At 48.1% G+C, this 21,620-nt stretch overlaps 1 protein-coding gene across 1 annotated transcript in view; it reads left to right on the forward strand.

Annotated features, from left to right (window-relative positions):
- LOC147123754 (dedicator of cytokinesis protein 2-like) overlaps positions 1-21,620 on the forward strand; it is a 1,461,504-nt gene that overhangs the window by 173,814 nt on the left and 1,266,070 nt on the right. The window lies entirely within an intron of this gene.

Consider the following 21,620-nt stretch of genomic DNA (forward strand, 5'->3'; position numbering starts at 1 on the left):
ATAATCATTAAAAACATAATAGGCTGCAAACCCTAGACTGCAGGCAATAAGTTAGCTTCAGCCGACAACACAAATTCCAGTTCCCTAAACCTGCTCCTCCAGATTATTATTTTAGAGCAGATGATTTTTTTTTAAAAAAACTTTGCGGTGTATAATAATTTTTTTTCAAGAAAATAAAACCTTTTTGACAAGGTGAAGAAAGCGAAAGAGGCTGGAAGTTGCTGCCGTGACACTGATGGAGAAACGCTAAATGCATTCTGATGGCATTGTACCGTCGGCCGTGTTAATGGAAAGAGTTTATTATAAATGGGTTAAGGCTCAATTTAGAGTAACAGGCAGGGGTATATCATACGAATGCAATAATATTACCGACAGCAATTTCTGGACTCAGTGTGTTAAAACAGAATTTGAAAGTTGACCACAGGAACAGGAGTCGGCCATTCAGCCCTTTGAGCCTGTTCCGCCATTCAATGAGATTATGGCTGATATGTCACCTAACTCCATGTACCCGCCTTTGGCCCATATTCCTTAATACCTTTGGTTAAACCGAAATCTATCAATCTCAGAGTTAAAATTAACAATTGATCTCGCATCAAATACCATTTGCGGAAGAGAGTTCCAAACTTCTACCACCCTTTGTGTGTAGAAGTGTTTCCTAACTTTACTCCTGAAAGGTCTGGCTCTAATTTTTAGACTATGTCCTCTAGTCCTAGAATCCCCAACCAACATAAGAATATAAGAACACAAGAAATAGGAGCAGGAGTAGGCCATTTGACCCGTCGAGCCTGCTCTGCCATTCAATAAGATCATGGCTGATCTTCTACCTCAATTCCCCTTTCCCCATATCCCTTGATTCCCTTAATATTCAAAAATCTATCGCTCTCTGTCTTGGATATACTCAACGACTGAGCCTCCACAGTCCTCTGGGATAGAGAATTCCAAAGATTCACCACCCTCTGAGTGAAGACATTCCTCCTCATCTCAGTCCTAAATGGCCGACCCCTTATTCTGAGACTGTGACCCCTGGTTCTAGACTCCCCAGCCAGGGAAAACATTCTCCCTGCATCTACCCTGTCAAGCCCTGTAAGAATTTTGTTTGTTTCAATGAGATCACCTCTCATTCTTCTAAACTCCAGAGAATATAGGCCTAGTCTACTCAATCTCTCCTCATACGGAAATAGTTTCTCTCTATCTACCTTATCAGTTCCCCTTAATATCTCTAAAACTTTGATCAAATCACCCCTTAATTTTCTAAATTCCAGGGAATATCATGCTAGTTTGTGCAATCTCTCCTTGTAATTTAACCTCTGGGGTCCAGGTATCATTCTGGTAACCCTACGCTGCACTCCCCCAAGGCCAATATATCCTTCCTAAGGTGTGGTGCCCAGAACTGCTCACAGTACTCCAGGTGTGGCCTGACCAGGGCTTTGTATAGCTGTAGCATCCAAAACAGCACAAGGAAGGTTAATCTTTGTGTCCAATTCATCAACGGAAATGCTGAAGTTTTGTTTTGCTGATATTGGCTCACCCTTATCCCTCCGGATGCTACTTCAAAATAAAAATAAATATTTATTCACAGCAGCTAATCAGCGTAACTTCTTAGATAATGGATAAGAAAGCAGAGTTACGAGGAGATACTTGTGACTGGGACTCGTTCCACTGGAGCAGAGATGGGCAAGAAGTGATATAATGGAGTTTTTTTAATTTTGAAAAGTTTAACCAACATGTGGGCAGGGTAAGACCAGATAGTCCATTCTGCCTGCCGCACACCCGGAGCATCATGACTCCCCTGCCCTCTACACACACCCCCTCCCTCTCTCCCCACCACCCCCCAGTCCCTCCCTCCCCCCACAGCCATGTAATGTCCTGGGAGAGACAATATAGTGATTATTTTGATAGCTATAGGGAAAGTCTATTCCCTCCAGTTGCAGAGTCAGTGGCGAAGGGGTCGTCAATTTAAAATTGTTACTGAGGGAGTGAGGCGAGAGGTTCGGAGACATTTCTCTGATTGTTGAAGCATGGAATGCTTTGCCTCAAGGAGGCAAAGGGCATTAAATCTTTTAAGAGAAAATTGGGTAATTATTTGTTACAGAGGACTGCAGGGCAGTGGGATTAGATTAATTTGCTCTAGCCAACAGCTGGCACAGATACGATGGCCTGAATGGTCTTTTTGTGCTGTAAACTTCTATGATTCTGCCTGGATAAACTCCCTCAGAGTTGCCAGAAGACCTGGGACAGGTTGCGATGCTGAACCAGTTTTGTCTTGTGAATATAGCATCCACAGTCATAGGAACAGGAGGAGGCCATTCAGCCCCTCGGACCTGTTCCACCATTCAGTTAGATCATGGCTGACTTGTACCTCAACTCAATATTCCTGCCTTTGCTCCATATCCCTTTATACTCTTACCTAACAAAAATCTATCGCTCTTGTTAGATCCGTGGTTCAGTGGATAAATAATTACACGGATGCTGTACATAAACAAATAACAGGTCTTTACTGGAGGAGGGTAATCTCTAGACTAGGGTACAGAGGCATGCGCACAGCTTATATACCGGTGTGGTCACTGCCGGTACTACAGTATACAGGAGCTGTAAAAAGTAGTTCTGACTTAAAGCACATACACTACAATTCCTCCCTTTTTAGATTAATAATACCCCCTTAATATTCAAATAACAATTACATTTTTACATGTACATTCAATAACAATAATAGTCCATTTATAGATTCAGTCTTTGGGGCGGCTTCCTGACCCTTTCGGGATAGCGCCTTTCCGGAGGTTCTTGTTCTTGGTGCAGAGGCGATTCTGACCCCCTTTCATCGGGTAGTTCATCGGGTTCCACTGCTACTGGGTCTGAAGTAGATACTACCGGTATGTCGGGTTCATCCCCAGGTACTCGAGACATGGGGTTGACGCATTCCTGTGATGCTAAGGTCTGATCGACGTGGCATCTCACAATGTTCTCCCCGACATCCATTGTGTACATTAATGGCCCCTGCCTTGTACATATCGTTCCGGGTTGCCACTTCTCTGTTCGATAGTCCCAGGCCAAGACTGGTTGCCCTACATTGAATCTCCTTGTCGGCTTCTCGTTGATGTGCTGGAATTGTTTGTCCTCAACATTTCTTCGCACATTTGGTCTGAGCAAGTCCAGACGAGATCTCAACCTTCGGTTAAAGAACATCATGGCCGGGGTCTGGTTGGTAACTGCATGTGTCGCGTTTCGGTCGGCTAATAAGAAATTGTCCATCTTATGCTGTAGTGGAATTTCCTCGTCGCAAATGGCCTTTATCGCCTTCTTAAAGGTTTGTACGAACCTCTCAGCCAATCCATTGGTGGCTGGATGATACGGGACGGATGTGTAATGCCTTACCCCATTCCTTTTCATGAATTTTTGGAACTCGTCGGACACAAACTGTGGTCCATTATCAGAGCAGATCTGCTCTGGCAACCCGTTTCTGGCAAATATGGTCCGTAGGACTGCAATCGTTTTCTCTGTAGTGGTTGAAGACATCTTTATCACCTCAGGCCACTTTGAATGAGCATCCACTGCTATTAAGAACATTGAGTCCATGAATGGACCAGCGAAATCAATGTGCACCCGTTGCCATGGAGAGGAGGGCCACTCCCATGGGTGTAGAGGGGCATGTGGTGGTGCATTTTGGACCTTCTGGCATCCTAAGCAGCTCTTAGTTAGGTCTTCAATTTGTTGATCGATTCCCGGCCACCACACATAAGCCCTAGCTAGGCTTTTCATTTTCACTCCCCCCAGATGACCTTCATGTAGCTCATTTAGCACTCTCTCCCTTAACTTGGGTGGAATCACCACTCTGGATCCACACATCACTGTCCCCTGGCATACTGACAGCTGTTCTCTTCTGGATGAGAATGCTGGCAACAGTGAGTCGCCATGTGTTGGCCATCCCCTCACCGTCAATTCATATACCCGTGACAGCGTCGGATCATTGCGGGTCTCCTTCTCTATATCCGCGTTTGTTACTGGCAATCGTTCAATTATCGACGAATAAAATACCTCGATAGGGTCCACTGCTGGTGCTTCCTCCACAGTAGGCAGTGGCAGGCGCGATAGCCCATCAGCATTCCCATGCTGTCTCGTGCCTTTATATTCTATTTCATATTGATTCGCCCCTAGAAACAGGGACCATCTTTGTAACCGCTGTGCAGTCATTACTGGCACACCCTTCTTAGGATTAAAGATGGAGACAAGTGGTTGGTGGTCAGTCAGCAAGGTGAACTTCTGTCCATGCAGATAGTGGTTGAATTTTTTTACTCCCCATACTAGGCTGAGGGCCTCCCTGTCAATCTGGGCGTAGTTGCGCTCAGCTGAGGTTAGTGACCGAGACGCAAAGGCTACTGGCCTCTCCAACCCGTCTGGGAATTTGTGCAACAGCACCACTCCAATGCCGTATGGTGATGCATCACATGCCAAACGAAATGGTAGTGCTGGGTTGCAATGGGCCAACACCTCTTTTGATGTGATCAATTCTTTACACTTCTGGAAAGCTCATCTACGTTCATCATCCCACTTCCATGGTACCCCTGTTTGCAGTAGGGTGTTCAGCGGGTGTAATACCGTAGACAAATTTGGTAAGAACTTGTGGTAATAGTTTACCAGCCCGAGGAACAACCTCAGTTGTGACACATTTTCCGGTGCTGGAGCCTTGACTACTGCCTCTATCTTGTCAGGGGACTTATGTAACCCCTCTTCATCGATGACGTGGCTGCAATACGAGATCTGTTTCTGGAAAAACTCGCACTTGTGGATTAGCTCGTAGCCCATATTCCTTTAATCTGGCGAGCACCTTCTCCAAGTTAGCGAGGTGATCGCCGTCATTTTCGCCCGTGACCAAGATGCCGTCCAAACAACACTGGGTCCCTGGAATCCCTTGCAGGACCTGATCCATCGCCCTTTGCCAGATAGCCGGAGCCGAGGCTACTCCAAACACCAGCCGGTTGTATTGATAGAGACCTTTATGGGTGTTGATCGTAAGGTAATGTTTCGAAGCTTCTTCTACCTCCATTTGCAAGTACGCCTGGGCTAGATCAATTTTGGTGAAGCATTTACCACCAGATAGCGAGGCGAAAATATCCTCAATTCGCGGAAGCGGATATTGCACCGTGTGAAGGACAGGGTTCACTGTCACCTTAAAATCCCCACAGATGCGGACCTTCTTTGGTTCCCCAGGCGTATTACTCAACGACCTCTTCATTACAGGAACGATGGGTGTAGCCCACTCGCTCCAGTCCACTTTGGACAGTACTCCTGAACGTTCCAACCCTTCCAGCTCTGCTTCAACCGCTGGTCTGATCGCGTAAGGCACTGGTCTGGCCTTCAGAAACTTTGGGCTTGCATTATCCTCTATTTTAATTGTTGCTGTTATTCCTTTTAGTGTTCCTAGTCCCTCCTGGAACACTTCTTTTGCGTCAGTTAGCATTTTTGACAGTCGTCCAGGTGTGACGTCGTCATCCTTTTTGGCCTCCACCTTCAGTGCCTGTATGGAATGCCAATCTAAATGTATCTTCCGGATCCATTCACGTCCTAGCAGTGGTGGTCCTCCATTTGGCAATACATATATATCCATTTTAGGTATTTCCTGACCTTTATATGTCACTTTCACCCTTATTTTTACTTTTGGGTAGACTTTTTGCCCCATATACGTCTTCAAGACAATCTCTGTAGCTTTCAAGGGTATGTGTGAAAATAGCCGCTTATAGTCTCTTTGATTTATGACTGTTAGAGCTGACCCTGTGTCCAATTCCATTTCCACTTGGACTCCGTCTATCTTGAGTGTAACCCAGATAGTCTGGTGATCCTCCATTTCGGTTACATTATGTAGTTTCAGACAACCCAGCTCCTTGCTTCCGGAGCCTGTGTCACTTTTCTGTTCGTTTGAACCACTGTCCATCACCTGGTGTACCTTTTTGTACTTCTCCTGTGGAGATTTCTTACTGTTGGTTTTCTTCCCAGACCTGCAGACTCTTGCTATGTGTCCTGCTTTCCCACACTGTCTGCACACTTGGTCCTTGAACCAACAATCTTTCTGGTCATGTGTTGTTCTGCCACAGCGATAGCACTTCCCTGTTCCATAGGTCATTTCGTTGGTGCCATATTCTTGCGGTCTCCGTTATATCTCTGCAGCGCCCCTTGTGGCTGCTTCGTGTGATACTGCCACACTGAAAGCTTTGTCCAGTGTAAGGTCCTTTTCTGATAGAAGCCGTTTCTGGGTTCCTTCACTTTGTAGCCCGCACACAAACTTGTCCCTTAAGGTGTCTGCTAGTCCCGCTCCAAACTGGCAGTATTTCGATAGCTTGCGCAGTTCCGTTAGGTACTCAGCATTGCTTTCGTCTTTGTGTTGGTTCCTTTTATGGAACTTAAATCGTTCTGCTATCAGCAGCGGTGTGGGGTTTAAGTGGTCCTGTAGGATTTCTACTATGCTTTCAAAATTCTTGTTTGCCGGCTTCTCTGGGGTTATTAGATTTTGCAGTAACCCATAAGTTTTTGCACCCATGGAATTTAACAGAACCAGTGCTTTATTAGCATCTGGCACTTAATTCGCCCTGCAGTACACCTCAATACGTTCCACATATGTCGCCCAATCTTCGACTTCATTGTCGAACGTAGAGATACTGCCACTCTTCGGCATCCTTGGTTGTGCGTTAACTATCACCAATGGCACCTCCCGCACTTCCCCTTCTTCTCCGCTGGCACAAAATGGCGTCTCCCGCGCTTTCCTTCCTTCCCGCGCTCGCCCGTCTTCTCCGCTGCGGCTTCGCAAAATGGCGTCTCCCGCGCTCTTCCTTCTTCTCCGTGGCTCAGTGGCGCCTCCCGCGCTCTCCCTGCTTCTCCGCGGTTCAATGGCGTCTCCCGCGCTCTCCCTGCTTCTCCACGGCTCAATGGCGTCTCCCCTTGCTTCGCCCCGCGGACCCTGATCAGCCCGTGATCCCTGGTTGTGCTCTGCGCGTTTTTCTCTTGATATTTGTCGACGCCGCTCAGTCTAGAACCCGGCTGTTTCTTACCCTCTCTCTCTCCGGTTTGCAGTATTTTTCCTCGACGCCGCTCGGTGATCAACCCCCGGCTGCGCCCTGCTCTCTTCACCCTCTTTCTTACCCCGTCGACGCTGCCCGGCTCTCTCTCTCTGCCGTCGGTCGGCTCCAGCCGCCGCTGCTCGGGAAGGGTCTGCTCTGGACCTGTCGTCGGTCTCATACTGCTCGTTGTGGCTGGGGAACCAAGCCCGGCTCTCCACAGCCTCCCCAGCGAAGTTGGATCTCTGCCTGACTGCTGGGCGGTTGCTCGCGGTCGACGCCCGTGTTCCTGGACTCGACTATTTTTTTTTTTATGTTGCAGATAGATTCGCATCAACACTCGTCGCCACTGTTAGATCCGTGGTTCAGTGGATAAATAATTACACGGATGCTGTACATAAACAAATAATAGGTCTTTACTGGAGGAGGGTAATCTCTAGACTAGGGTACAGAGGCATGCGCACAGCTTATATACCGGTGTGGTCACTGCCGGTACTACAGTATACAGGAGCTGTAAAAAGTAGTTCTGACTTAAAGCACATACACTACAGCTCTCAGGTTTGCTAGCACTGTTGGGGGGGGTTTAAACTAACTTGGCAGGGGGATGGGATACAGAGGGGAGCTGAAATAGGGGGTGATGTGCTGCCAATTATAGAGAAAAAAACAAGTCAGCTTGGTAGACAGGGCAAATATATAAGGGCAAGGCTGGATGGCATCTATTTTAATGCAAGGAGTCTTGCAAATAAGGTGGATGAACTGAAGGTGTTGATAAACACATGGGAGTATGATATTGTTGCTATCACAGAGACATGGTTGAGGGAGGGGCAAGACTGGCAGCTCAATATTCCGGGGTACAGAATCTTCAGGCGAGACAGAGGGGGAGGTATAAGAGGAGGGGGTGTCGCAATATTAATTAAGGAGTCAATTACTGCAGTAAGGAGGGATGATATATTAGCAGGTTCCTCTAATGAGGCCATATGGGTGGAGCTTAAAAACAAAAAGGGGGCAAGCACTTTGCTGGGAGTGTACTATAGGCCTCCAAACAGTCAGGGGGAGATAGAGGAACAGATATGTAGGCAAATCTCAGAGAAATGTGCAAATAATAGGGTAATAATAATGGGGGATTTCAACTTCCCCAATATTAACTGGGATAGTCAGAGTGTGAAAGGCTCAGAGGGTGTAGAATTCTTAAAGTGCATCCAGGAGAGCTTTTTGAGCCAACATGTAGAACGTCCTACAAGAGAGGGGGTTCTCTCTACAAGACTGGACCTAATTCTAGGGAATGTGGCCGGCCAAGTGGAAAAAGTGCTAGTAGGTGAGCACTTTGGTGACAGTGACCATAATATGGTAAGATTTAAGGTGGTCATGGAAAAGGACAGGGATGGGCCGGAAATAAAGGTTCTAAATTGGGGGAAGGCCGATTTTAATAGGATAAGGCAGGATCTGGCCAAAATGGACTGGGATCAGCTACTTGTAGGAAAATCCGCATCAGAGCAATGGGAGGCTTTCAGAAGGGAGATTGGGATCATACAATGGCAACATGTTCCCGTAAAGGTCAAGGGTGGTTCCAAAAACCACAGGGAACCTTGGATGTCAGGGGATATATGAGAATGGATTAGGAAAATAAGGAGGGCTTTTGGCAGATACAAAAGGCTAAAGACGGAGGAAGCCCTAGAGGAGTACAAAAAGTGCAGGGGGATACTTAAAAAAGAAATTAGGAGATCAAGGAGGGGCCATGAAATAACACTGGCGAGCAAAATAAAGGAAAATCCTAAGATGTTTTATAAGTATATTAAGGGTAAGAGGATAACTAGGGAAAAAATAGGGCCCATTAGGGACAAAAGTGGCAATCTGTGTGTGGAGCCGGAAGATGTAGGAGGGGTTCTAAATGAATTTTTTGCATCTGTTTTCACTATGGAGAAGGACAATGTAGACATAGAAATAGGGCGGGGGGACTGTGATATGCTCGAACATATTCACATCGAGAGGGAGGAGGTATTGGCGGTTTTAGCTGGCCTAAAAATGGATAAATCCCCAGGCCCGGATGAAATGTATCCCAGGCTGCTGTGTGAGGCAAAGGAAGAGATTGCGGGGGCTCTAACACATATATTCAGGACCTCTCTGGCCACAGGGGATGTGCCAGAGGACTGGAGAACCGCTAATGTAGTACCATTATTCAAGAAGGGAAGTAGGGAAAAACCGGGGAACTACAGGCCAGTGAGCCTAACATCAGTGGTAGGAAAATTATTGGAAAAAATTCTGAGGGACAAAATTTGTCTCCACTTGGAGAGGCAAGGATTAATCAGGGATAGTCAACATGGCTTTGTCAAGGGAAGATCATGTCTGACTAATTTGATTGAATTTTTTGAGGGGGTGACTAGGTGTGTGGATGAGGGTAACGCAGTGGATGTGGTATATATGGATTTCAGTAAGGCCTTCGATAAAGTCCCGCACAGGAGACTGGTCAAGAAGGTAAGAGCCCATGGAATCCAGGGTGCCTTGGCACATTGGATACAAAACTGGCTTAGTGACAGAAGGCAGAGGGTGATGGTCGAAGGTTGTTTTTGTGACTGGAAGCCTGTGGCCAGTGGGGTACCACAGGGATCGGTGCTGGGTCCCTTGCTGTTTGTGGTCTACATTAATGACTTGGATATGAATGTAAAAGGTATGATCAGTAAGTTTGCGGATGATACAAAAATTGGTAGGGTGGTAAATAGCGAGGAGGGTAGCCTCAGTCTGCAGGACAATAAAGATGGGTTGGTCAGATGGGCGGAACAGTGGCAAATGGAATTTAACCCGGAAAAGTGCGAGGTGATGCACTTTGGGGGGACTAACAAGGCAAGGGAATACACAATGAATGGTAAGACCCTAGGCAAGACGGAGGGTCAGAGGGATCTGGGTGTGCAAGTACACAGATCCCTGAAGGCGGCGGAACAGGTGGATAAGGTGGTAAAAAAGGCATATGGGATACTTGCCTTCATTAGCCGAGGCATTGAATATAAGAGCAAGGAGGTTATGATGGAACTGTATAAAACACTGGTTAGGCCACAGCTGGAATACTGTGTGCAGTTCTGGTCGCCACACTACAGGAAGGATGTGATCGCGTTGGAGAGGGTGCAGAGGAGGTTCACCAGGATGTTACCGGGGCTGGAGCGCTTCAGCTATGAAGAGAGACTGGGCAGATTGGGTTTGTTTTCCTTGGAGCAGAGGAGGCTGAGGGGGGACATGATTGAGGTGTACAAAATTATGAGGGGCATAGATAGGATGGATGCTGAGGAGCTTTTTCCCTTAGTAGAGGGGTCAATAACTAGGGGGCATCGATTCAAGGTAAAGGGCGGGAGGTTTAGAGGGGATTTGAGAAAGAACTTTTTCACCCAGAGGGTGGTTGGAGTCTGGAACTCACTGCCTGAAAGGGTTGTGGAGGCAGGAACCCTCACAACATTTAAGAAGCATTTGGATGAGCACTTGAAATGCCATAGCATACAAGGCTACGGACCAAATGCTGGAATATGGGATTAGATCAGACAGGGCTTGATGGCTGGCGCGGACACGATGGGCCGAAGGGCCTCTATCCGTGCTGTATAACTCTATGACTCTATGACTCAGTCTTGATGGCTACAATTGTCCCCCAGCACCCACAGCCCTGGTATCATTCTAGTCAGTCGGGATTATTATCGTTGTGTGTTGTAAAAATGTTTCTATTCACCAATTAGTATCTGAAGATAGATTTCAAAGATGTGGAGAAGGAAATGATTCAATGAGTCTTGACAAAAATACATCTGATATAACCTTACATCCTAGAGTAAAGATTCTATATAGGTTATTTTGTTTTTAAAAACTCCCACATTAAGAAAAAAGTCTGAGTTGAGATAGGGAATGGTAGCATCATGGTAACGTTACTGGCCTAGTAATCCAGAGGCTTGGGCTAATGCTCAGAGATGTGAGTTTAAATCCCACCATGACAGCTGGGGAATTTGAATTCAGTTAATTAAATAAATCTGGAATAAAAAAAAGCTAGTGTCAGTAATGGTGAACCATGAAACTATCGGATTGTCGTAAAAACCCGTCTGGTTCACTAATGTCCTTTAGGGAAGGAAATCTGCCGCCCTTACCCGGTCTGGCCTATATGTGACTCCAGACCCACAGCAATGTGGTTGACTCTTAACTGCCCTCTGAAATGGCCCAGCAAGCCCCTCAGTTATAACAAACTGCTCCGAAACATAATAATATGGACTGCAGCGGTTCAAGAAGTCGGCTCACCACCATCTTCTCAAGGGATTAGGGATGGGCAATAAATGCTGGCCTTGCCAGTGACTCCCATAAACGAATTTTTTAAAAAAGACAAGTTTGAAGGAGCGTACAATGTGGCATTTTAAAATAGTTAGTCATAGACTTCTGTGTTAGCGGAGCATTCCAAATATAAAGAAAACATGAGAAAGGTGTTAGAAATAAAACCACCTGCCAACCAAATGTGGTAGGTCATGCTGTCAGATCAGTAACGTGCTAGGAATGTCTCTTGAGATGTTTTATCTTATTATTAGTTGTCAGCCGTGAGTCACAAGGTCGCCTCTGAGTCACAAGGTCGCGGGTTCTAAGAGACTCCAGAAACTTGAGCAGATAATCTAGACGAACACTCCCGTGAGGGAGCACTGAATTGTTGGAAGGTGCCGTCTTTCAGATGAGATGTTAACTGAAGTCACGTCTGCTCTCACAGGTGGACATAAAAGATCCCAGGGCACTATTTCAAAGAAGAGCTGGGGAGTTCTCCCCGGTGTCCTGGCCAATATTTATCCATCAACCAACTTCACTAAAACAGATTATCTGGCCATTTAACTCATTGTGGGACCTTGCTGGGCGCAAATTGGCTACCACACTTACCTACATTACAAAGGTCACTACAGTTCAAAACTAATTGATTGGCTGTGAAGCTCTTTGGGATGTCCCGAGGATGTGACCACGTTTGGAACCGAGTTCTTTCTTTCTAAAACTGCCAAAGGAATTCTTCATGGATGTCGAAGTCAAAATATTGGGATGATATTAACTAAAGAAGGGGAATAGCATGACACCAAGGTGCATATGAGAATCTTTCTCAACTGTATGTGAAAATCAATGAAGAAATTTGCTACATGTGTCTTTGTAAATGTTAAAATACCCAAGATGATAAGAATTCTTAGGAACAGGAAAAGCCATTTGGTACATAAAAACCATTACTTTATGATAAATCTCAACCGACCCACCTTCTTACCATATGGAAACTATTGTCCTATTTCCAACCACATTTTCTTCTCCAAAGTCTTTGAACATGTTACGATAGCAAAATACTGCAGCAGCTGGAAATCCGAAATAACAACAGAAAATGCTGGAAAAACTCAGCAGGCCAGGCAACATCTGTGGAGAGAAATTAGAGTCAACGTTTCGGGTCAAAACCCTTTGTCAAGACTAAAGAGGCACAGGGAATGAAATAGATTAAGAGGCCGGGCTGGGAGAGAACAAAAGAGAAGAAGAGGCATTAAGAGGTATTCAAAACGAGACGAGATGGTGATAGGACTAATCCATTTCATTCCCTGTGCCTCTTTAGTCTTGACAAAGGCCTAGAAATTGTGTTTTGGCTTAGCCAGGGCTTTAGCGCCAGAAATTAGTGCCGGCGCTAAGTCCCCTGCGCGCGCCAAAAATTCAGTGGCGCCGCGCCCAAACGGCTGCCGGCGCTACTGAAGGGTCTTAGCGCCTGGAAAAGGGCGCTAACTGCCGTTTCGCGCCGCAATTCCGGCGCTGCGGCACCCGATGCGGTGCAGCAGGCTGGGGAAGTGCAGGCCTCCTCCTTCCGTTAAGGAGGAGCTGCCTGCACCCGGCCGCGGCCCGCGCAAATCTGCTTAAAAATGAGCCCGGCACCTCGGACAAGTGCCTGGCTTGCATCTGTTCCGGGGGGGGGGGGGGAGAAGTCCGGGGAGGGAGCTGCGGGCAGGCGGCCGGCGGGAAAGCGGCCGGCCGCCGCGGGGCCTTTAATGCGCCGGCGCTAACTGCAGTAAGGCACCTCTGACAAAACGCTGGTTGCGGCTGCCACGGGCGAGGCGGCCGCAACTCAATTTCGGAGTTCGGGCGGGTTACCACGGCAACAGGGATGCTGCGCACACCGATGACGTCATCGGTGCCGGCGCAGCGCTGCCGGAGCAACGCTGATTTAGGGCCCCAGGGAATTTCACTACTGGCCATAACTCCGGCGCAAGGCCCTCTAGCGCCTCAAATGAGGCGCTAAGGCTACTGAATTTTCAGCCGAAAGGGTTTTGACCCGAAACGTTGGCCTAGAAATTGAGTTTTGGCGCAGCCAGGGCTTTAGCGCCGGAAGTTAGTGCCGGCGCTAAGTCCCCCTGCGCGCGCCTAAAATTCAGTAGCGCCGCGCCCAAACGGCTGCCGGCGCTACTGGAGGGTTTCAGCGCCTCCCAATAGGCGCTAACTGCCCCATTGCGGCGCTGTTCCGGCGCTGCGGCACCCGATGCGGTGCGGCAGGCTGGGGATGTGCAGGCCTCCTCCTCCCGTTAAGGAGGAGCTGCCTGCACCCGGCCGCGGCCCGCGCAAATCAGCTTAAAAATGAGCCCGGCACCTCGGACAAGTGCCGGGCTTGCATCTGTTCCGGGGGGGGTGGGGGGGGAGAAGTCCGGGGAGGGAGCTGCGGGCAGGCGGCCGGCGGGAAAGTGGCCGGCCGCCGCGGGGCCTTTAATGCGCTGGCGCAAACTGGAGTAAGGCACCTCTGACAGAACGTTGCTTGCGGCTGCCACGGGCGAGGCGGCCGCAACTCAATTTTGGAGTTCGGGCGGGTTACCACGGCAACCGGGACGCTGCGCACACCGATGACGTCATCGGTGCCGGCGCAGCGCTACCGGTGCAACGCCGATTTAGGGCCCCAGGGAATTTTTAAACTGGCCATAACTCTGGCGCTAGTCCCTCTAGCGCCTCAAAAGCGGCGCTAAGGCAACTGAATTTCTAGGCCGTTGACTCTAATTTCTCTCCACGGATGTTGCCTGGCCTGCTGAGTTTTTCCAGCATTTTCTGTTGTTATTTCTTTGAACACATTGTTGCCTTCCAAATCCGTGCTCATCTTTCCCGCGACTCCATATTTTAACCTCTCTGATCAGGTTTTCACTCCTGCCACAGCACTAAAGCGGCTCTAATCAAAGTCACAAATGATATCCTCTGTGCTTGTGACCGTGATGTATTGTCCCTCATCGCCCATCTCGACCTGACAAAGTCAACTAAGCCATCCTCATCCAAAGCCTCTCCTCCACTGTCCAGCTCAGCGGACAGCCCTCGCTCTTATTCAATTGTAGCCAGACCATCTCATAGAAACATAGAAACATAGAAGATAGGAGCAGGAGTAGGCCATTCGGCCCCTCGAGCCTGCTCCGCCATTTAATGAGATCATGGCTGATCATCCAATTTCAGTACCCTGTCCCTGCCTTCTCTCCATATCCCTTGATCCCTTTAGCCTTAAGAAATATATCTAACTCCTTCTTGAATATATTTAATGAATTGGCCTCTACTACCTTATTTTGCAGAGAATTCCACAGGTTCACCACTCTCTGGGTGAAGAAATTCCTCCTCATCTCTGTCCTAAATGGCTTACCCCTTATCCTTAGACTGTGACCCCTGGTTCTGGACTCCCCAACCATCGGGAACATCCTTCCAGCATCTAGTCTGTCTAGTCCTGTTAGAATTTTATAAGTTTCGATGAGATCCCCTCTCATTCTTCTAAACTCCAGTGAGTACAAGCCCAATCGACCCAATCTCTCCTCATACGTCATTCCTGCCATCCCAGGTATCAGCCTGGTGAATCTTCACTGCACTCCTTCCATGGTAAGAACATCCTTCCTCAGATAAGGCGACCAAAACTGCACACAATACTCAAGATGTGGCCTCACCAAGGCCCTGTACAACTGCAGCAAGACATTCTTGTTCTTGTACTCAAACCCTCTCGCTACGAAGGCCAACATACCATTTGCCTTCTTAACCGCCTGCTGCACCTGCATGCTTACTTTTAGCGACTGGTTCACAAGGACGCCCAGGTCTCATTGCACTTCCCCTTCTCCCAATCTATTGCCATTTAGATAGTAATCTGCCTTCCTGTTTTTGACACCAAAGTGGATAACCTCGCATTTATCCACGTTATATTGCATCTGCCATGCTTCTGCCCAATCACCCAAATCATACTGGAGTTTCTCGGCATCCTCCTCACAGCACACACGCCCACCCAGCTTTGTGTCGTCTGCAAACTTGGAGATATTACATCTAGTTCCCTCGTCCAGATCATTAATATATATTGTGAATAGCTGGGGTCCAAGGACCGATCCCTGCGGTACCCCACTAGTCACTGCCTGCCACTCGGAAAAAGAGCCATTTATTCCAACTCTTTGCTTTCTGTCTGCCAACCAGTTCTCTATCCAAGTCAATACCTTGCCCCCAATCCCATGTGCCTTAATTTTACACGCTAATCTCTTATGCGGGACCTTATCGAAAGCCTTTTGAAAATCCAAATACACCACATCCACTGGTTCTCCCTTATCTATCTTACCAGTTACATCCTCAAAAAATTCCAGTAGATTAGTCAAGCACGATTTACCTTTTGTAAAGCCATTTGACTTTGTCCGATCCGGTCACTTTTTTCCAAGTGCTCTGCTATTACATCCTTTATAATGGACTCTAGCTTTTTCCCCACTACCGATGTCAGGCTTACCGGTCTGTAATTCCCCGTTTTCTCTCTACCACCCTTTTTGAACAGTGGGGTAACATTAGCTACCCACCAATCCATGGGTACTGTTCCAGAGTCTATCGAATTTTGGAAGATGACCAGCAATGCATCTACTATTTCTAGGGCCACTTCCTTAAGTGCCCTAGGATGTAGATTATCAGGCCCTGGGGATATATCGGCCCTCAATCCCATCAATTTCCCTAACACCATTTCCCTACAAATACTGATTTCTATCAGTTCCTCCCTTTCATTAGACCCTATGTTCCCGACATCTTTGGGAGGTTATTTGTGTCCTTTGTGAAGACAGAACCAAAGTATGTATTTAATTGGTCAGCCATTTCTTTGTTCCCCATTATAAATTCCCCTGATTCTGACTGCAAGGGACCGACGCTTGACTTCACCAATCTTTTTCTCTTCACATATCTATAAAAGCTCCATTAATGACTTCGCTTCCTACCCTGCACCGTTACCAGAGTCCTCCAAGGACCTATCCTTGGTCCTCTCCTCTTCCTCAACTACAGGTTCACTCTTGGCCACAACATCTGAAGGCATGAGGCCAGTTTCCAGCTCTACCATTCCAGCAACTCTGCACTGCCTCTCTGTTATCAGAATGCTAATCTGACATCCCGGCCGCGATTTCCCCAACGTCGGTGAGATCGGTGTGGCCGGGGTGGGTGGTGGGTCCCGACCTCGCTGCTGGCTCCAGCCCACACTGTAGAATGGTTTTACAGTGATTGGGCTTGTTAAGCCCACCCAGCGTGTTTCCCGGCCAATTGAAGGAAGTGGGTCTGATGTCGTCACTTGATGATGCCCCATCAGCCGGTTTCCTTAAAGGGATCATGCGCAAATTGATTTTGACAGTTGTGCTCTCAGTGTTCCACAGCATTGAGGTGCTGCAAACACTGACAAGCATTGCACAGAGGTGCACGGCTGCACCCAGGCTCTCCCATGATGCCCTCCATATGCTTATGGAGGGAGTCACAGCACACAGGGAGGTCCTCTTCCCTTCCAATGGGCGGAAAAGACCTCCCCAAACAAAGCTTGGTTGCACATTGCACAGGAGGACACAAGCAGGGGTGTCGTCAGGGGTCCCTGGCTGCAGTGGTGCAAACCTTTCAATGATCTCAGCAGATCACGAAACGTTACTGCAAAGCCACACTCAACCTCATCCTGCTGTACCACTCATCACATCCTCATCACTCTGCCTTCCCTACCCTACTCCTGCACAGCCTTACTCACACCAACTTACCTTGCACCTCCACCCATCCCTCTCTATCTACATTATCACTTCCCCATCTCACTGGGCACCCCTCACACTCACCCTCATCCTAGTCCAATCATACCAACAAGGGCAGCAGGTGCATGGGAACACTAAGCTCCCCTCCAATTCACACACCATCCTGACATAGAAGTATATCACCGAGCCTTCTTCGTTGCTGGGTCAAAATCCTGGCACTCCCTAACTAACAGCACTGTGGGAGTACCTTCACCACACGGACTGCAGCAGTTCAAGAAGACAGCTCACCACCACCTTCTCGAGTGCAATTAGGGATGGGCAATAAATGCTGGCCTTGCCAACGATGCCCACATCCTATAAACGAATAAAAATAATCTAACAACACGCAAGGGTAGGCACTTGTGTGTGTTAGCCAATGTTCATGTGAAGTTTCTGTTAATGTGCTGTCAAACATTGAAATCTTTATTTTTAACACTTTGCGTTCTTGGACAGGTTTGTGTGAACCTTTGGAAGTGGCTTAGTGAGTTGCAGTGAATGGTGAGACACAACGGTACCCCTTGCAATGGTGATGAGTGTGAAAGGAATGGCTTGGGCATTGTAGGGATGCTTTATGGTGTTGGTGTGGGGTGGTGCCAAACTGGCACGTCAACTGAAGTAAATCTGGCTATGGTGAAGCTGGCCCTGGCATCCCGGGCAGCAACGTGGTCGGGCGCTGATGCCCTCTGTCCTGTGCAGCATCAGTTGATTGCGGAGAAGTTTGTTGCTGTTGTTGGTGCGGCTGGTGTGCCTGGTGCTGCTGGTGTTGGGGCTGATCGTGGTGGGATTCTGAGGACCAAAGTAAGATAGTTTCAAGGGCACCGATGCTGATGTAATAGATGGCAGTTGAAGTTGAGATGACAGAAGCGATCTGTCAATGGTGAGAGAAGTTATTCCAATGAGGTGACACTGGATACAGAGTTTACTCCAAACACTTGCAACCTGCATAAAGCTCAATCTGTCTTCCAAGTGCAGTAAGCAACAGCTTCTGAGCTTGGAAAGTGAACAGCTGTGAGATGGGAGTGTTGACACATCTGACATCTGGGAAAGTCGTGTGGCGGTGGGTTGACAGCGGGTTCCTGACCCGCTGTTAAACATTTTTTTTCCCACATGACCCACCACCAAACGTGTCCGTTGACCACCCCAAAATATTCCACCCCCCCCATCTTTGATGAACCACAATTTCCTCCACTGCAGCCTTGCCATTGCTTCCATCCCCTTCCCTTGCCATTGTCAGGTTGAACCAGACTGTCCACGACCTCAGTGTCCTATTCAACCCCATGCTGAGCTGCTGACCCCATATCCTCTCGATCACAAAGACCGCCTATTTCTACATCCATAACATCACCAGTCTCCTTCCATGCCTCAGCCCAGATGCTGCTGAAATGCTCTTCCATGACTTTGTCACCTCAAGATTCGACTATTACAATGTTCTCCTGGCCAGCTTCTCATCTTCCAGGCTCTGTAATCTTCAGCTCATTCACAACTCTGCCGCTTCCTTTCCAATCTCACACCAAACCTCACTCACCCGTCACTCCTGACCTTGATGACCTATATTGTCTCCCGGTCTCCCAACACCTCCAATTTACGGTGGCATAGTGGTTAGCGCTGTTGCCTCACAGCGCCAGGGACCTGGGTTCAAATCCGGCCTCGGGTGACTGTCTGTGTGGAGTTTGCACATTCTCCCCATGTTTGCGTGGGTTTTCTCCGGGTGCTCCGGTTTCCTCCCACAGTCCAAAGATGTGCGGGTTAGGTTGATTGGCCATGATAAAAAAAATTGACCCTTAGTGTTAGGAGGGATTAAATACGCGGGGTTACGGGGATAGGGCTTGGGTGGGATGGCTGTCGGTATAGGGACCGGGTGCTAGGGTTTGGATGATCAGCCATGATCTCGTTGAATGGCGGAGCAGGCTCGAAGGGCTGAATGGCCTACTCCTGCTCCTATCTTCTATGTTTCTATGTAACATGCTCACCTTTGTGTTTAAATCCCTTCATAGGCTTGTCCCTATCTATCCCTGTCACCTCCTCTAGCCCTACAACCCCCACGCCTCCAAGAATTCCCTGTTCCTCCAATTCTGATCTCTTGTGCATCTCCCCTCCCTTTGGCCCACCATTGACAACCGTGCCTTCAGCTGCCTAGGTCCCATGCTCTGGAATTTCCTTCCTAAACCTCTCAACCTCCCTATCCTCCTTTAAGATCCTTCTTAAAACCCATCTCTCTTTGACCAAACCTTTTGCTCACCCCCCTAAAATCTCCTTATTTGGACCAGTGCCCATTTTTTGTCTCATTGGTCTTCTGCAAAGCACCGTGGGATGTTTTTTCCACATGAAAGGTGCTATATAAATGCAATTATTGTTGCATCCCTCAATGTCTTCCTTCCCCAGAAGCAGTCGCCTCTTGAACTGTCTACTTTAACAACCTTCCTTGGTAGCTTATTCCACAACACTAATACCCTTTAGGTGAAAAGCAGCAGCCTTCCTTTCCTGCTTCTAACATCCTTACCTCAGATCAACCTCATCCATCCCCTTCGCAACTTTCCACTATTTAATTCAGTATCTTAGTTTCCACTATTTAATTCAATATCTTTGAAGTGTCCTCTTTTTCCAAAGTGACAGCTTTTGGAGGAAATAATTTGACACAAGTTTGGGGGAGAAATTAATTATAGCCCCGTTTGGGGCACTAACTTTTAAAAGTTGAGAAAAGAGGCTAATGTTTCTCAATTTCTAAAAAATTCGGTTTTGCTCTCCAGGAAGGAAGTGGATCAAGCGCTAAATCAAGCGTCCACTTCATTCCTGGAGCGCAACAGTTAGCAGGCGGGGCGGTAGGTGAACAGTGCTGCCACGTTGGAAGGCTCCTTCCCCCCCTTAAAGGAAAGGCCCACCGCTGCAGGCTCTGCAAGGGGAAAACTTACCTGGTCCCCGATGGCAGCCGCGATCCGGCCCGATCAGCTCGATGCACAGCAGCAGAGTGCCGGGCTGATCGATGGCTGGCGACGATAAAATAAAAAACCGCAAACAGCATCCCAGTTTTTATTTTCACCTACCTCGGCCACCTCGCCTTTAAGTCTCGCCCCCGAAGCGCCCGGCCTCCCGATCAACGCCTCGTGCAGCTGTCGGTGTCATCGCCCGGCGATGCTGCAGGGGGACGGAAATGAATTTCGGGTCCGGGGGGGGGCGCAGCCGGATGGCGTCACGATCTCCGGGCGCAGGAGATCGCGGCGCTAGGAATTACCGCCAGGTGAATTTCGCAGGCGGCGGTAACATCGCCGTGACCGCGCGGTAAGTCCTTAGCCCCTCCGGTGGGGCGATAATGGGGCGTTAACGGGAGCTGCTCACCAACCGAATTTCTAGCCCAAGGTGTATTATTTGAGAGAATGTGCCACGCTCAAATTCTTTCGCATGAAATCTTGATAAATGCATTTGCTGCGCATCTACTTTACACAGTGTTGTGCAATGGTTTCTTACGTTAACAAACCTTTATGAAATGCTAATTCAAAAAAAATGACATTGAATTCATGTTCTCTATTGTGAAAGCATGAAATATTTTGACGTGAAATAAATCCAGTGAGTGTACGTGGTTGATGTTGGCTGCACTGAGCATCAGCAATGAATACAAGATTCATTGCGAAGTGCACCCTCACACCTGTACATACCCTTCAAATGGTGATGTATTATAATGCTTGTCTAGCTAAAATGGGAATTCGGTTAAACATTTACGCCGGGAGTTTCCTCTTCCGCTCTGCTGCTGTAACTTTGGCAGAAATTCACCGTAATTAGGGTTCCTGCCTAACCTTTGCCAAAGTTACAGGGAGGGTAAAGTCCAGCTACATTAATGCCGTGGCTACTAGAGCAGGTCAGAGGCTGGGTATCCGGCAGTGAGTGGCTCACCTCCTGACTCCCCAAAGCCTTTCCACCACCTATATGTCAGGAGTGTGATGGAATACTCTCCATTTGCTTGGATGGGTGCAGCTCCAACACTCAAGAAGCTCGACACCATCCAGGACAAAGCAGCCTGCTTGATTGGCACCCCATCCACCACCTTAAACATTCACTCCCTCCACCACCGTGGCTGCAGTGTGTACCATCTACAAGAGGCACTGCAGCAACTCGCCAAGGCTTCTTTGACAGCACCTTCCAAATCCATGACGCCTAACACCTAGAAGGACAAGGGCAGCAGGCGCATGGGAACACCGTCACCTCCAAGTATCCTGCCAAGTTACACACCATCCTGACTTGGAAGTATATCGGCTGTTCCTGCATCGTTGCTGGGTGAAGATCCTGGAACTCCCTCCCTAACAGCACTGTGGGAGCACCTTCACCACACGGACTGCAGCAGTTCAAGAAGGTGGCTCACCACCACCTTCTCAAGGGCAATTAGGAATGGGCAATGAATGCCAACCTCGCCAGCAATGCCCAAGAATGAATATATAAAAAAATACGCAGTGCTACATTCCTGCAGCAGGAAGGCCAGAGCAAGGGTTATAAATAATACGTCAATTATTAGTCCGTAGTAGAACATTCTTACGCTCTGTTAACTCTTCACTATATTTTTAACATTTTTAAA

This window comes from Somniosus microcephalus, chromosome 2, assembly GCF_052327205.1.
Source record: "Somniosus microcephalus isolate GS21.2 chromosome 2, FLI_Smic_1.0, whole genome shotgun sequence".
NCBI lineage: Eukaryota > Metazoa > Chordata > Chondrichthyes > Squaliformes > Somniosidae > Somniosus > Somniosus microcephalus.